Genomic DNA, 17,668 nt, shown 5'->3' with positions numbered 1-17,668 from the left:
GGTTTTCCCTGACATTAAGTCCAGTCGTGTCCGACTCTCTGGAGGTTGGTGCTCATCTCCATTTCTAAGCCAAAGAGCCAGCGTTGTCCGTAAACACCTCCAAGGTCATGTGGCCGGCATGACTGCATGGAGTGCCGTTACCTTCCTGCTGGAGCGGTACCTATTGATCTACTCACATATGCATGTTTTTGAACTGCTAGGTTGGCAGAAGCTGGAGCTAACAGCGGGCACTCACTCTGCTCCCTGGATTCGAACCTGCGACCTTACAGTCTGCAAGTTCAGCAGCTCAGCGCTTTAACACACTGTGCCATCGGGGGCCCCCCATTTACATAAGTGGTGTGCAAAAAGCAGACATCCCAGGTGCTTCCTTGGTTTTCACCACACTTTCTAGGAAGTATTTCAGATTTCCAGACAAGGAAAACCCATCCTATATACAACATCTAATACAATAAACACAGACAAAGCTGTTTCCCTTATAATAGGCCTCCGGGAGCACTTTTAAACTGATGTTAAACTGATGTTAATTGATTTCTCCATTGAGAAATCTCTCCTGAATTTATATCAGTTTAAATGGTCTGCATTATTCTGAGTATGGGTGTGTTTGTTTATGGTTTGATGAAAACAACTTTGCATCTTCTCGAGTGACAGAGAAGGAAACACATTTAAAATTATCAAACAATTTTAGTAACCTAATCAATGATGCATGTCACACTGGAGTCTGAAAAGCCATTAAAATCCAGATTTTTTTTCTGAACCCCTCAATCTTGCCTCCATAATAGCAAGCTTCTTTGTCAGTGATGGTATAGATTCTGTAACCATAGCTCCACTAGTTGCCTTTCTGGTATTTCACCCAAACCCACCTTTTGTTCCATGTCCAATTTTTGTTCCAATTTGTTTTAAATGATATAGAGCTGTTCCAATGGTGTCTTTAGTACTCTGTACCTTTTTATATTCATGATCAGTTCAGTGAAGTTTTTTTTACAAATACCTCTTGAAGGATGGAAGACTCAAGAATTAAAATATGTTGTATTTGAGTATTCATTTTTGTGCTGCTAAAGCTAAACAGAAAGTTTCAGGATGACACCAGTCAGAAAGGTGATGTTACTGTTAAGGCAGCCCCAGTCCTTAAAAATAGTGACTGCACTCTTGCATTGTTTCTTGAAATCTTTCCAGAATCCTATATTCATTATGAGACCAAGCTTTTGTAACAGCGTATATAGGAGAATGTACCTTTAACCTATATTCCTAAAGACACCAGATCACATTTGACCTTGGAAGCTGAGCAGGGTAAGCTCTGGTTAGTACTTGGATGGGAGACAGCCAACAAATACTAGGTGCTGTTGGCTAAATTTTAGAGGGAAGAACTGGAAAAAACATCTCTGAGGGCCTTTCTACACTTACCTAAAATCCCCTGGCCCACACCTGGAAAGATCCGGATCTTAGCTTAAGGTTCAGACTTTTCCAGGTGTTTAATTAATATGGAGTAAACTGGGAAGACCCAGTTTTCTCTGCATTAATTTGCCTTTACCTGACGTGTCGTTTGGTAAAAGTAAGGCAGGTTCCGCATTTTGGGCCTGTCAGGAAGGGCCTTGAGTATGCTTCTGACAACCCTGCCCCCTAAGCAAATCAGGGGATTGCCATAAATGGATAGGTGACTTGAAGGCACAGATGCATACAGCCTTTCCTCTAGTAGAAAAAACATGAACATTGCCTTCTGCCCACTTAAATCATACTATATAGTCCAGTTCGATGTATTTAGCTGAATATACTGTACTATAGAAATAGTTGGTCATTTGTTCTTTTCAGGAGGTTCAGCCTTCAAGAGATCTCTTCCTTTATCCAGCCATTTCCGAGAAGCTGGTTTTGTGTCTGCACATTTTTCATGGAAAACTGTATATATATATTTTGGCATATTGTACCATGTTGCTTCATGTCACTTTGGGTGGCGGCAGTCATATTGTGTTATGTTATATGACACAGTATAACGCAGTATGATTGATGCAGGCTGGCGTGTTGCATGACAATTGGGCTATGGTTGCAGAGAGAAACAATAGATGCTGGACCCTTGTATGCAGACAACAGCTTTTGTTTTTGAAAGACTCCCTACAGCTTGTGAAACCATTTATGTGTTTGTGAGTGCTCCCAAACAGCTGAGTGTGTTCCATATCTTTAACAGCTTGATCCTAAGACACACTGCTCCGCTACAAGAATGCTTAGCTTGGGGTAGCTCCAAGTAGCATCTATGCTACTGGAACATCAAAATACATGAAATGCAGTCTCCACTGTATCAGATGCACTGGATAAAATGTGGCAATATGATTTTCTATTTCATTTTATCCATTTTTATTTATTTACTTTCTTTGTTTCTGATTCAGTGACTGAAATATTGCACACTAGTGATTTTTAATGTAGAGATTTGTAGCATTTTTTTCAGTAATGGAAAGTAGAGGTTACATCTCCCTTATCGAAAATATTTGGAATCAAAGTTTTTCAGATTTTTGGGAGAATTTTGAATACTTGCATTTGCTTATACATAATGAATAAGAAGGGGCGGGGGGAGGGAATCATACATCCAGAATCCACTGAGTTTTTCCTCAACAGCTGTTAGTACACTTTCCACCCTTTCAGCAAAGTAGCTGGGAAGTGGGGGGAACATCCTCCTGGCCCATCAGCCTTTTTCACTCTCTCTGGACTAGATACCAGTGGCAGCCAATGGCGCCACTCTAGGCTCATTCTCATGGCTACTTGCAGGTGCCTTGCAGGTGCTCCACTATACACTTCCATTGCTTAGGTGCAAAGGCATCTGGGGCATCTGTTTTTTAAAGGAGCCTTTGCCAAGTGGAGCTTTTGCCTTTGCCCTTCCCTTCTTTTTTTCTGTTCTTTTCCCCACAGGAGCTCTTTGAGGAAAACTCACTGGATGCGTGACTAGCTCCCTTTCCCTAAAAGTGGGTAGTTGCTGGTGAAAAGTTGTGCTTTTTGGAACATTTCAGATATCAGATTTCCAGACAAGAGACGTTTAGCCTGTAGGAAACTGAGCCCCCTTCTGCACTGCCATATGAAATCCAGAGCATCTGCTTTGAACTGGATTATATGGCAGTGTAAACTCAGATAATCCAGTTCAAAGCAAATAATGTGGACTGTCTGATTTGCTAATCTGGATTATATGGATTATCTGGATTAGAAGAAGAGTAAGAATCCTACAGGGATTTTTACTCTTCTTCTAATCCAGATTTGTTTACGAAGTGCAAAGGAAGAGCCTCCACTGTGTACATAGTTTTTTTTCTTGGACACCAGTTATCTACACTCTCTTTTACTTCTACTATTTTTTGAGCTTTCCTTGGAAATTACTAACTGGCATGAAACACCTATATGGATGGGATCAGACTTTTCATTGTAATTTACAATGTAGTCAAGGATATTTTGCTAGGAGTCAGACTTGGCGGTCCCCCCCAACTCTGTTATTCCAATATTTTTCCATATAAATCTGAAATACTTCTTGCTGAAATCAATGAGAATAAATAGTATATTGTTGAAGGCTTTCATGGCAAGAATCACTGGGTTGTTGTGAGTTTTCCGGGCTGTATGGCCATGTTTCAGAAGTATTATTTCCTGAAGTTTTTCCCACAGCAGTGCACGTTGTATACCTCACAACCTCTGAGGATGCCTGCAATAGATGTGGGCAAAATGTCAGAATACTTCTGGAACATGGCCATACAGCCTGGAAAACTCACAGCAAAATAGTACATTCATTCTGATTTTTAGAAGATTATTAAATAATTCTGATGTGTCTTTTTTCTCGATTGATCTCATGTTGAATTCCATTGCAGCAGATTTCAAAACAGAATGTTCCCAACCAAGTGACAGGAAACCAGAAAGAGGATAGAGTCAAAGAGCTTCAGAGAAGATTGTTCCATACCGAACATTCGTAACGTTGACAGCCAGCAAATAGCAACTCTATAAGTCGCCAACGTCATAGATAATAGTGAAGCTAGCAATGGACTCTGCACATGAGCTGGGGTAGAGCAGTGATTTAGTGGCAATCCATCAGATTTTCAATATCATGTCAAGACATAATATATGAGTGAAATGAGTACAGTATAATTGCTCACATAGTCTTTGTGCCTTTGTAAAATAATGGAGCTAGAGAGATCATCCATGCAGTTTACAGTGTGTATGCGATGTTCACCATTTCCTCTCAGGAAACAGAACTGTCTGCAACTGGGCACTGTATTACAGATAATGTTGGGTTATATGGAAGCTTGACTTTGCAGAACACCAACCCGTTTCCTGCCATCTACATTAACCCTACATGAGAGTGAAAACAAAATGGATAAGCAAATAAACTTGCCAGTTGACTTGCAATAAATGGGCAGCTGTGATAAGCCAGGGCCTCCTAATTTAAACGGAAAAGTATTTCTACTGCATTGAAATTGGGTTTTGCAAATGGCAGGGAATATTGCACTTAGTTTCAGCAAGTGGAAGAATCCCGCTACATTGATCCAAAGCATAGCTTTGTAATTTTCCTTCCTTTTGTTTTTGAATAGACCACAGCAGAATTCTCCTGTTTAGGTCTGTAAATTGCTAATATTCTCCAGCTCATTTTGTAGACGTTTTCTACTTTTATGAGGCAATTTACACTCCAAAGGAACATGTTTTAAGGCCATATTTCTCATATAAGCCTTTAAACCAGAGTATTTTGAGATAGTGGTGAATTATTGGAAAAGGAAATTGGAGCATCCTCTCCCCTTTCACGTTCTTAACTGTAGCAAGTCAGGTGAACTTACCTGGCTGGCCCTTTTGGATGGCATAGATTATGAAAATGCTGTGGCTTAGTGGATTAAATCTGACCAATTGTTCCTTCCCTGGCATCAAATATAGCAAAATGCAGTATTTAGAAGGACAGCTCTTCCTCTCTGACCCAGTCTCCATGGCTAAGACAAATGCAGGCAAACTATAATCTACTTCATATTTTACTTAAATCCAGAGCTTCATGAACTTAACCCAAATCAAAAACAAAGCTCTGATTACATGTTGATCACAGGAATTTTGTTCTCTGTATTTGAACTGGGCTCAGTGTCTTTTTATACAAATATCCATAAAGCTTTCTTAGTTTTAGAAGTCCAATTGGGGAAAAGATTTTGTGTTGTTTCTATGGTTAAGCAGTTGCGAGTTGGAGACATATGTAGACAGAAATATTCTGGTGATGCTGTTAGTGACTGATTTTCAGCAGTACTATTTTAGTAGTGGCATCCACAGGACATTGTAGTAGAAACTGAAAAAATGGCTCTGTAGGGTTGTGTGTTAAGTGTTCTAGAGTGTTAGTAATACCTTTGGCAACTTTAGCTAGTTCTACATAGACACATAATGTCAGTTGGAACTGGGATGAAGAATGCCGGTTCTGTCCAGCATTGTGGCACGACAGAGGTGTCATCAGTCACCGCAGTGAGCCCAACCATGCCAAGGCTGGTTCAGCACCATTGGGAATGAGCCTGATTCCCACCCTCCCTGGCACCCTGACTTTTCCCTCAAAAGGAAGAAAAATCCAAATCTCACAAAATTCCTTGTGACATGACATTTCTTTTCAAATTCTGTATTATAAATTAGTTTTAATTGATTTGACATTCCTAAGATTTCCAGCAAAGGGATTTTTTTTGGGAAGATTAATGAAGTCTCAAGGATATCAACTTGGAAAAATTCACAGCAGATTCTGATGCAGGTGATGAAATAGACTTCAGTCCAAAAAAGCTTTTTGTATATAAAAAATAGTGTTGGTCTTTAAAGTGCCACAGAATTTATAGACCAACATGACTATTCATCTGGGAATTATTTCCATTTACTTCTGAGTACACATACTCAGGTTAGCATTGAAAAGTGATTAATCAGTGGAAGTCAAACTGGGCTAATAATTTGTTTATTTTATTTATTGTGTCAGAATCTAATTGAGAATACAGTTATAATGTATAGAAAAACTACAGACAAAGGTAAAAACCTGGCATTGTACTAAATGTCTTTTGACCAGAAGCTGGCCACTGGTGTCGCTGTAAGACGGTTCTCCATTGTGTATGTGGCAGGGTTCAGACTGCATTGCAGTAGGTGGTCTGTGGTTTGCTCTTCTCCACACTCACATTTCGTGGACTCCACTTTGTGGCCTCATTTCTTAAGGTTGGCTCTGCATCTTGTGGTGCCCGAGTGCAGTCTATTCAGCGCCTTCCAAGTCACCCAGTCTTCTGTGTGCCCAGGAAGGAGTCTCTCATCCTGATTGAGGTTCCGGGTTTTACCCTGCCACTTTTGGACTCTTTATCTTTTCTTCAGTACTTCAAAATGTCAACAGAACTGAATAATCTGTGTGAATATTGGGTTGCTGTGAGTTTCCTTCAAATACGGTGTGAATATTTGTTGAAATGTAACCAGTAAATGATTAAAGGGAACAGTTAGTAAAGGATACATCTCTAGGAATTTTCTTTGCCCTCCAGAGTGATTCCACAGTAATGTTTGGTAAAAGTCATTCATTTCAACAGAGTTTGCTATTATCTGCAGTTTTCTATTTTTAGGGTAAATTTAGAAACGTATACTTGATGGATATTGGGGCCGTACTGTACATCTTCTTCCCTCTTTCCTCTCATTTTATTTTCCCTCCAGAACTTTTACACAGGGCATATGCACTTTGCTAACATAAGGAGTGATAGATGCACCATATTATGATTCATTTCACTTTGGGGAACAGCTGAGTTTGAATTAAATTATCTTTCATTAAAGGGTGATGACTTTACAGTGGCATTATAATAGTAGTAGTAGTAGTAATACCATAATTACAATTGTTTTTTGCTCTTTTAGAATGGTGCACAATATAAACACCCTCCCCAGAGATATACGACAAATTCCAACCTTGTTGGGCTTCAGAAAAGCCCTAAAAACATGGCTGTGTACCCAGGCTTTTAATCAATAAAAGGTAAAGATGACATGGACTGAACTACAGACAAAGCATGAGGTTTCTCCAGGATGAACAGATCTGATTTTACGTTTTAAATTTATATACTGTAATTTATATGGTATTTTTAATAGTTTCGATTGTTTTATACATCATTTTGATACTGATTTTGTACGGGCATCGAATTGCTGCCATTACTGTAAGCCGCCCTGAGTCCCTTCGTGTGAGAAGGGCCGGATATAAATGTTAGAAATAAATAAATAAATAAATAAATAAATAAATATAAAACAATTTCAGGCTAAAGTCACAAATGATTTAACCAAGGTACAAATATATTAAGACAACTACAATAATTTAAACCCATGTGCATATACAGTTTGAGATAAATAAATAAATAAATAAATAAATAAATAAATAAATAAAAAACGTTTCCAGGCTAAAGTCACAAATGATTTAACCAAGGTACAAATATATTAAGACAACTACAATAATTTAAATCCATGTTCATATACAGTTTGAAATTAATTTGTCTCCAAAAGCCATGCTTTGACTTGGTACCAGAAGGTAACAAGGGTAATGGTGCTAGTCGGACTTCTCAGGGGAGAGTGTGCCACAACTGGGGTGCTTATCAGAGAAGGTCCTCTCTGTCCTCCCATTTTGGATTGTGTTCACTGATGGGACCAAAAGAGCCCCTTCTGTGGACTTCGGCCTCAGACAAGTGTATATAGGGAGAAGTATTCCTTCAAGTGCTGAGGTCCAAAGCTGTTTAAGGGTTTAAAAGTTAGTCTGGTGTTAATGCAGACTGGAAGTAAACTATTAGCAAGCATTTGCACTTTGTCAGAAGCCGAGTGGAGATGTTTTCTTCCTCAGATTTGCATAAGCACTTTGTAAGCATTAACAATTTGTCTGAGTGGGCAGCTGGATCAAGTGTTGTGTGATGGGAAAACGCATGGCCCTGTCACCTGTTGCTCAAACACTGGTGAGATGTCATGACCCAATAAGTCCAGTTTAGCTAGTCTTTTGTAAATTTGAGAAGAACAACAACTAGTGAATGGAATCTTCACCTCTGGTTTCTTGAAACATAAACAACTGATAAAGTCACCTCTTCCTTTTTAACCTTAGGTGCTTACAATTTTTGGTTATTTCAGGTTATCTGATGGTCCCTTTAGGAATCTCTGAGGTTTAAATGCATGTCGATTAGAGGGAGACTGAGAAAGGGTTTGTGTGATTTATGGATCTATGGCCTGTCACATGTCTTTAAAATTACAGTGCCCATTTTCTGCCGAAATAATTTCAACAAAGACTGACTCCTATTACAGCATGAGGAGTGCAGACGTCATGATTTATTATTATTTATGGTCCCAGGGCCTTGTTTATGCACGATGGGTTAGGTGCGCACGATAGAAATGCCATTATGCAAATGACATTGAATGTCCTTACCGAGCCTAAATAATTTTTGTGTTGGACGATTAAACCTCATCTGTTATTGATATGGGCTGCAGTCAGGCTATTAAAGAGTCCCAACAGTACTTACTCCCAGTAATGGGAAAATTGAGAGGAAGAGGCTAAACAATTGCCTCAAGTGTGCTGTGATTGTCTGGTAGGAGTGGAACATAACAAACCTTCTGAATGGAAATCGTGTTCACTACTTAGGGATAAATAAAGAAGGGAGAACATGCAATAAATTATACTTTGTGATTTGAATCAGTGCACCAGAGAATTTGTGTACGTTCAATTTGTTTATTTAAATATTTTGGGGAGGGGGACAGGGAACGGCTGTGGTTGAAAATGCCAGTACTAGCTAGTGATGGCCCACGCAGTGTTTTCATTCTCTCTCTTTCTCTCTCTCTTTCTCTGCTCTGGAGGAGTGGGCTGGGGAATGAAGGTGGGGGGATTGGGGGATGGACTAGAGAACCAATCTTCTCAGTGAACAAGGGAGCTACATCGTCATTGCTCCTTTCTTTTTTGACACAGCTGTGCGGTCACATTTTGATCAGTGTTGATAGCTTATGAATTCCAAAATTGACAAAATTTACAGAAAAATGAGGATAATCCATCTTCCTTAGCAGCCTGTCAGGAGCTGGCTATACTTCATAATCCTCAATTACAGATGCTATTTTCAGACATTTACATGCAGATATTAGGAGAAAATGAAAATGAGAAACAAAGAGAGAATGGAAATGCAGCTATTTATATGTATAAAAGAAAAACAACAGGTAAATTCTCGGCATTTAGATTGGGTCTGGGGGTCCCTTTACAAAAGGCTTTGAGTGACTGTAATGTATTTGCAGATTTTAGTAGGAAATCCAGGATATATAGTTTCCAGCATGCAAATAATAAAAAGGTTTAGGTCAAAAACAGGTCAGTTATTCTGAAGTATTAGAGTAAATCTGTTCATGGCAGGGCACACTAAATAATTCCCACTCTTTTAAGGACGATCTCCAGGGAGTGTCATGATTCTAATTGGATTTGGGTAAAAATGACATGCAACTGATTTTTTTTAAAAAAATATTTTATAAAAAGGAGATTTAAAATTTTTTCAAGCAAGGGAGAAATGTAAAAAAAGAAAGAAAGATATTATTTCAACTTTTATGTAGAATTCCTACCCTTCCATAAATTCAAATGACAAATGTTATTCAAAACAAAGGCTATTTGGAATACTGCCATAATTGGCTGTGTAAATAGGATTTACCCCAAAGAAAAATTAGTGTCATTGATAGTGCAAGGTGGAATTGAAAATGTGATGCAAATGATAGATAGATGAGGACAGGGGTGAGGGGAGGACTCATTTTTGATAAATGGTCCATCAGATTCTTGCCAGTTCAGATCTGGGGGAGTCAGGGAGGAGACTCTGGTAATGAAATTTCAATTCCTATAAAATTTAAGACAGAAGATCACCAATGCCCATACAGCTGTACATGGCACAGGGTTTCCACAAAGCTGGGGAGATTAATTAGAGCTGCTTTGGATTAAAATCTGCGAACCATGTCAAATGTTACAATCCCTCCTCCCCCCGATCTTTGTGGCCTGACAACAGAGCTTTTGTGACAAAGCGGGTGGCTAATATAATCCTTATATTTTCCCACTGTGTTTGTGTAACATGATATTGCCCATGATTGCCTATGTAATGAAAACCCAGATAATTTGAACACAGAATATAATGCAGGTGCTATAATACAGGGGAATTTTCAAAGACATTAATTTCTTGATTTACACAATGTTTGGATTGTTTGTGCAGATTAAAAATTAGAAATAATTAGAACATTGCTAAATATATACAAAGTGGTTTTCTACTAGGGAGCAAATAAACACCTGGCATGGGAGAGAAGGAATAAACAGAACATCTTTGATCACAATTTTGGAGGTATTTTGGATCTGCCCACGTGTTTGGAGAATATGAGATTTACAAATTCTGAAATAATCTCACTTGATATTTCACTGTAGCTCTTGGTGATTAAAAGCACTGAACTATATTTTAAAATCTTGCTTTTCTAAAGTTAATAAGTTGAAACATGGTCTTAAAAGTGCATTTCTGGAAAGTGTCCCTTTTTGTGTTATGCCTTCTCCAGCTCAGCTGCTCCATCAAAAGCTCAATACATCCATCTTGGTCCCCTTCTCCGTAGCATTTTAGGTGCTCAGTGACCTGTTATGAGGAGAGGGAAGGCAGAGAGGTTTGCTTTTCATAGAATCATAGAATAATAGAGTTGGAAGAAACCACATGGGCCATCTAATCCAACCCCCTGCCATGTAGGAAAAGCACAATCAAAGTATCCCTGTCATGTTCCTAGATGTGGATCCAATCCTGCATATATAATACAAATAAAATAATAACAACTAAGACTATGTTTATTTTGTTTTCTTAAGTGGAATTCTAATTTTTTATTTGCTGTAAGTAGTAATAGACAAATAACTTGGAATATATGTCTGGATCTATGGGGGCAGAGTACAAATTGATACGCCCCAGGAATAGAGGTCCGTGATCATCGTACATCATATTGCTGCACATGGAGTGGAGCCAGATTGCACAAACTTTCTTGGATTGTAGGTTTACAACCCATGCTGCTCTCTTCAATTTGATGTGAATTTTGCTGGACATTTTGGAGCTGGACAGATTTTTCTCCCCTTTACCTAATTTTTTTTGGCTACCCCATACTGTATCTGTGGGATAGGGATGATTGGCTATGGGTTAGGTCTGTAAATAGGTTGACATTGGCTGGAAGCAGGGGACAATATTGAGTCTGATCAACACCCATTCACCCCTTTTGATAAAGGTTATGGCTCTGGAATGGCCTCTTCAGGTCCTGGGATCCAGAGATAGTGAAGGACTCTGTCCTTTGGGCTGACCTGAGGGTTTTTTTTTTTTTTGTTTCTAAGGACATTATCACATTAAAGTGGGAAAAGCGGGGAAAAGCAAAGGGAAACTTATTTTTTTCCCTACCATCTTCAGGGTTGGCAGCCATCCCACATCCTTTCTCCACCTTTCCCCACTTCTATCTTGCTTCTCACTGTCTAGCACCCGACTCCTGAAAATGCAGTCTTCTCTCTGTTTCTCTGAGCTGCTGCAGTGTAGTCCCGTGGACAACCAGTGGAAATGGCCTTGTAACATGTAATGGCCTTTGTTGGACTCTGTTTTGGCAGCGCAGAGAAACAAGAGAAAATGGAGAGATTCATTCCTGGGAATTGAAGGGAGAGGTGCACAGTGTTTGCTTTCCTGTAAATGGCATGCCACGGTGAACATCCATAGCATTGAATTACCCTTGAGGACATTGTTTCACCTAAGGGAAAGCTGAGCAGGAGGCCACATTTTGATACCTGGCCCCAGATTCACCCTCAGCAGGTTGATCCCCTTTTTGCTCCTCCCCAGGTTCAATTAATTTAATTAGATTATAGGTTCAATCAAGTGTTCCTTACTTAACTCAGCATTCAGTTTCTGGCCTTATTATTTCATGGTTGGTTATCAATTCAAGGGCCCCTGGTGGCGGCACAGTGTGTTAAAGCGCTGAGCTGCTGAACTTGCAGACCGAAAGGTCCCAGGTTCAAATTCCGGGAACGGAATGAGCGCCCGCTGTTAGTCTAGCTCCTGCCAACCTAGCAGTTCGAAAACATGCAAATGTGAGTAGATCAATAGGTACTGCTCCGGTGGGAAGGTAACAGTGCTCCATGCAGTCATGCCGGCCACATGACCTTGGAGGTGTCTACGGACAACGCCGGCTCTTCAGCTTAGAAATGGAGATGAGCAGCAACCCCAAGAGTCGGTCACGACTGGACTTAACGTCAGGGGAAAACCTTTACCTTTACCTATCAATTCATAACTATTCAAATTGGTTAACACACAGGTCACAATACCTTCCAGATAATAAATTTATTTGTTTGTATAATTCTTGACATTGTGTGGATCACACAAGGTATTTCTGTTCTTTATGTTATACATATACTCTTAACAATCAAACAATTACTTAAAGGAAAGAAACTAACACTGTAATGAAAACAAGTCTGATCATGAATGTGTTTTACGAACTATTTCAATTTCATTTGAAGCCCAGGTGAGAAGGAAACAATCTAGAGATTTTAGCAAATTTTAAGTGTCTGGCTTTGAATCTTGTGCATGAAATAGAAAAAAGCCCCACATTATTTAATTTACCTCCATTGTAATACCACAAGATCAGATGGACACCAGTTCTGCACAGCAGGTAGCCTACTTAATGTTTTCTCTCTCTTTGAATGGGTCAGTCACTGCTGGAATTCTGTAATAATGGTAAAATGTGTCCCTGATCTAGCACTTATTTTTACTTGTTTGGGGAAAAAGTGAAGTGAATTTATAAGGAATGAAGAATATATCAGTGACAAATCTAACCTCTTAACTCTGTTCAGCCTCTAGGGTCAGAGCAGATTTTAAAATGAAAGCTTGTGTTGTACATTGTTGACAATATTATTTGACCCATGTCTCCAAGGCCAAAATCTACATTTCTTTTGTGTGGACCACAAGTTGCTGGAAAATGATATAAGAAACAATGAAATGCCATTTTCTTTTATTTCCTGTCCCCCATATTGTCTGTATATTTGTCCCTCATTATAGGAAATAGCAGTAGTGGACACGTTGAGTCATTGCCATTAATTGCAATAGGTATTCCATGAAATAACATTGTAAAAGACTTTGAATCATGCATAAAAAATAACATGCTTCTAATTCACATTTACACAGGCAAAGTAGCCTCTGCTACATGTGCCTAACTGATCAACAAACATGTTTGCCAGGGAACTCATGCCATTTCTGTTTACTGACCTAAAAAATAACTGCTGCTATTACCAATTACAGTAGGCTTTCCACTTTCACAGGTGCTAAGGTAGAAAATGGAGCCTCCGGTGGCTCAGTGTGTTAAAGCGCTGAGCTGTTGAACTTGTGGACCGAAAGGTCCCAGGTTCAAACCCGGGGAGCGGAGTGAGCGCCCGCTGTTAGCTCCAGCTTCTGCCAACCTAGCAGTTCGGAAACATGCAAATGTGAGTAGATCAATAGGTACCGCTTCAGCAGGAAGGTAACAGCGCTCCATGCAGTCATGAAGGCCACATGACCTTGGAGGTGTCTACAGACAATGCCGGCTCTTCGGTTTAGAAATGAAGATGAGCACCAACCCCTAGAGTCGGACACGACTGGACTTAATGTCAGGGGAAACCTTTACCTTTACCTAAGGTAGAAAATACATATTTATTATATGAAAGAACACAAGCTGCATGACTTGGAGATTGTTAGAAATAACAATTCATTAAATTCACAAAAGTTAAACCAGCAAATATGAAGGACCAACCCTTATTGTGGCTACTCGTGCACAGAATGAGTAACTGTTAAGGAAGGAAAACTATATGTCCCACACCATTTAGTGCACACAGAATTTCATCAAGACAGGAGAATATGATGGAAATCGATTTGCAGTTGTGTATGCTCTCCTTCCATAGCTGGTATGCCGTCACACCCGGGCATCTATGATAAATTGGGATGTGCTGCTTTCTTTGCCCGGGAGAACTGCGGGGCCTTACTTCGAAGCTCAGGAATCCCAGTAACCAAGGCCACTTCAAGTTGAACATCAAACAAGATTTTTATTTTCTCAAAGTACTTGACAGACTTGTAGTTAAGGTTACAAATATAAACAGTCAACTTATAAAATCATGCAGATGTTTCTTTCTTGCTTTTCCCCTTAGTTGCTGGGCTAACTTCGTCCAAAGGCGAAGAGATCCTGAGATGCTCTTTACCCTAGCCCTGAGCTGCTATATTAGAAAGAGCAGGTCTTTCCCCATCTAAGCTCAAAGCTAGCTTGGAGACGAAGTAGTTGGAGCTTCTTCCAATGGCAGAGAAATCCTGAGATATTCGCTGCCCCAGTGCTAAGTTGCTATATTAGAAAGAACAGGTATTTACCTATCTGAGCTCAGCACCAGTTTCAAAGGCAAGAGGTCAGTACTTACGATGGCTTGTCTGAGCTGGCCTGGCTTGGCCACACAAGCACATCTGAGTTCTTTTCTCTTCTGTAAAAGGCAAAAGAGGCTTCTCAAAATGGAGATTTCATCCCCAGGAAAAGGGGCTGTCTCAAGAACAAAAGAATACTTTGCAAGCTTTCAGCAGCCAAGGCCTTGCAGAATGGTTACAATTCTCTGCTAATGGTTAACTGTTAGAGTGCTGCTGAGTCTGCAGCAACCCTGGAAAAAATGCAAACAGGTGCTATTCCCTACAACCATGGCAAAATGCAAAGCAAACCCCTGGAAGACAAAACAGCTGGATTGGGATATATAGCGTATTTTCCGACATACAAGACCATGGCCATATAAGATGACCTCAACCTTTCCAGTTAAAACAGAGAGTTTGGGATATACTCGGCGTATAAGACTACCCCGCTTCCAATGCACACCAAATAAAAAGACTATTAGAGTGGTAGCGGAAACACACCTCTTTCACCCATCTGGTCTGCCCTTGTATCCTATTACCGTACCTCCTTCTCTGCCTCTCAGATCTCACACATGCATGCCTGCACCATTTCACTACAGTCCTCAGGAGTGAGCTCTGAGAGGCAGAGAAGGAGGTACGGTAATAGGATACAAGGGCAAGCCAGACAGGTCAAAGAGGCATGTTTTTCTAGGCACAGCACCGCTCTATCTCTTTTCTCCATACCCTGGGCATCCCGGATGCCTGCAGCTTGCTCCACCCTTCATTTACACCTTCCCAGTGAGGCGCTCCCTCACCTCATCATCGGGACCACATTGTCACTTCTTTCCATGAATCCTGGTGAGTGGATTTTCTTCTACCATACTTATACAGTGCCGCCCTTGCTGCTTTCATACGGTCACTGCATACGGCAGGGATGAAGCCGTGGCCATTTTTGAGCCACTATATGCAGCGACCACAGATTCTCCAGTCTGGCTCTGAAATTTCAGCACCTGCCGTATAAGACAACACCCGACGTATAAGACGACACCCAACTTTTGCAAAGATTTGCCTGGGTTAAAAAGTAGTCATACACCAGAAAATACAGGTATATATTTTATTGTAGGAACATCATGGATAAAATAGGAGATCAAAAGGCTATCTTAGGTTACCTTTTTCTGTTTAAAAGCACCCATCAAACAATTTTATGCTAATTTTTTCATTAAATTTTGGCTCATTTTAAATGGACTACTGACTACATCTAATGAAGTAGACTAGAACCCATAAGAGCATAAGGAAAATTAAATGTGTCAATTTTTAAGGTATCAAGAGGCTCAATGTGTTGTCGAAGGCTTTCATGGCCGGGATCACAGGGTTGTTGTATGTTTTTCGGGCTGTATGGCCATGTTTCTGGAACATGGCCATACAGCCCGAAAAACATACAACAACCCTATCAAGAGGCTATTGGTTTATATCAGTTTCATAAATGTAAGAACATGCTATTTTCTAGGCTAAAATAATGAGATCATATCTTAGTTTTTTCAGGGAGGTAATTGTAAATCTGTATCCAATGCTGACCATTTTCTAGTGTAGTACACATTCATGTTGGAACATATTTCTGATCCCCTCTGCAGCCCCAGTATAAGCCCCCTACGTTGTCCCATTGTGTATACATCCCAGATTTTCGGGCTCTCCAGGTCAGATTTTGAGTTACACAAGGGAGGAAGGATTTCTGTTGTGTGAGAAAAAGTCTGTTTGCACAATGTTGGATGTAGTGTTTGCGCAATGTTGGATGCATTGAATTGAAGGCTGTGCAATGTTACCTCACATTTTATAAAGAATACTGTGCACAGAATATATTAAGACAGAATTTTCCAGTTTCAAATATTTCTGTTTGACATATTGTTTCATATGATTGGATCTAGTTAAATCTAAACTAAATCTCAGTTTTCTGACTTCTCTTTAATTTTATATTTCATAATTAGTGTGAAATGGCTAGTTGATGTCGCTCATAGCCTGGAGTCAGATCAGCTGGCACAGCAGAGAGAAACGGGAGAGGGGAGTAGGGAAGAGGTAGAATAACCCCTCCTTTTCCCCTACCTTATCTGATTGTCCTTGCACCCTTGCCACCAGGCATTTTGTGTCCGGTAGCTTCCTCAATGACAAAGAAAGGAGGGGGACAGTAAGTGCCATGCTGTGTCCTGGGGCTGCTCAAGCCCAGGGAATATGGGATGGCTATGTTCATCTGGGAACTGGCCCAACTGTTTACATAGTCCTGAAGTCACATTTTGTTCTGAATTCACAGGGAAACTCCAGAGGAACCCAACTCCATGGCAGCTATAGCTTTTGATAATGTTGTTCAAGGCTGCATTAACATAGAATCAACTCCATATATACCTGCCATGGAACTGATTTGCTCCATTCATAGATATTTGTGCAGATGTGTCCCTTGAGGATCTATTACTTATATAAAAGAGACAGCATGAACAGCTCCCCTCCCCCCCAATTGCTTCTCTAATAGTTATTTGTCAGGGCTAGAACTATTGCAGAAACTGTTTTTTTTAATTACCATATTTACTTGAGTCTAACATTCACCTTTTTGGCTAAATAACATTACTAAAGTTGAGATGTGCATTAGATTTGATGGCACATTAGAATTACACACTTAAACTAATCTGCTGTGTTGGGCAACAGATCCCAGCTGGGGGCAGAGGAGGTAGAGGCAGCAGTGGCCGTGGAAAGGCTGGTGGGAAGCTGATGGTTGCGGTGAAAAGGCTGGTGGGAAGGTCAGATAGAGGGGTGCGGCTTCCCACCAGTGTTTCCGTGGTCCTGCCAACTTCCTACCAGGTCTGACAGAGTGGTCCAGCTTCCCACCAGCCTTTTCACAGCCATCACCACCTCACATTACATACAGCAGATTCTTTTTTGTAATTCGCACTTTCAACATTGAGGTGTGCATTACATGTGAGGGTGCATTATACTCTAGTAAAAAGTGTATGTTGCAATTCTCCTGAAAGCGTGATGGTGCTCTTAATACTCAGGCAGATGATTGGTCCATCTCTAGTGTAGATGGAGCATTGTCTATAACTGGGAGCAATGTTTGCAATCTGCTGCTGCTGAGATCATTTTCAGTCCTGATTCATTAAACCACTGTTGCTTTTTGAATGCAGAACATGCTGTAATGCAACATATGCTTTAGTGCAGAAGCATGGCACCTTTTTCAAATGCTCATTAATGTATTCAACATTTACCACCTATAATCGGAATCTGAACATTAAGAATATTCTAGGATATTCTGTTTTCACTATGATGCTGGTACATTAGGTCTTATA

The 17,668-nt window shown here is 40.1% G+C and overlaps 1 protein-coding gene across 4 annotated transcripts in view; it reads left to right on the top strand.

Moving 5' to 3' along the window:
• The window catches only part of pax5 (paired box 5), a 300,149-nt gene that overhangs the window by 143,294 nt on the left and 139,187 nt on the right, over positions 1-17,668 (top strand). The gene's annotated exons all lie outside the window — the stretch shown is intronic.

Source organism: Anolis carolinensis, chromosome 2 (assembly GCF_035594765.1).
Source record: "Anolis carolinensis isolate JA03-04 chromosome 2, rAnoCar3.1.pri, whole genome shotgun sequence".
NCBI classification, from domain to species: Eukaryota; Metazoa; Chordata; class Lepidosauria; order Squamata; family Dactyloidae; genus Anolis; species Anolis carolinensis.
This window is presented reverse-complemented; position numbering and strand designations above follow the sequence as displayed.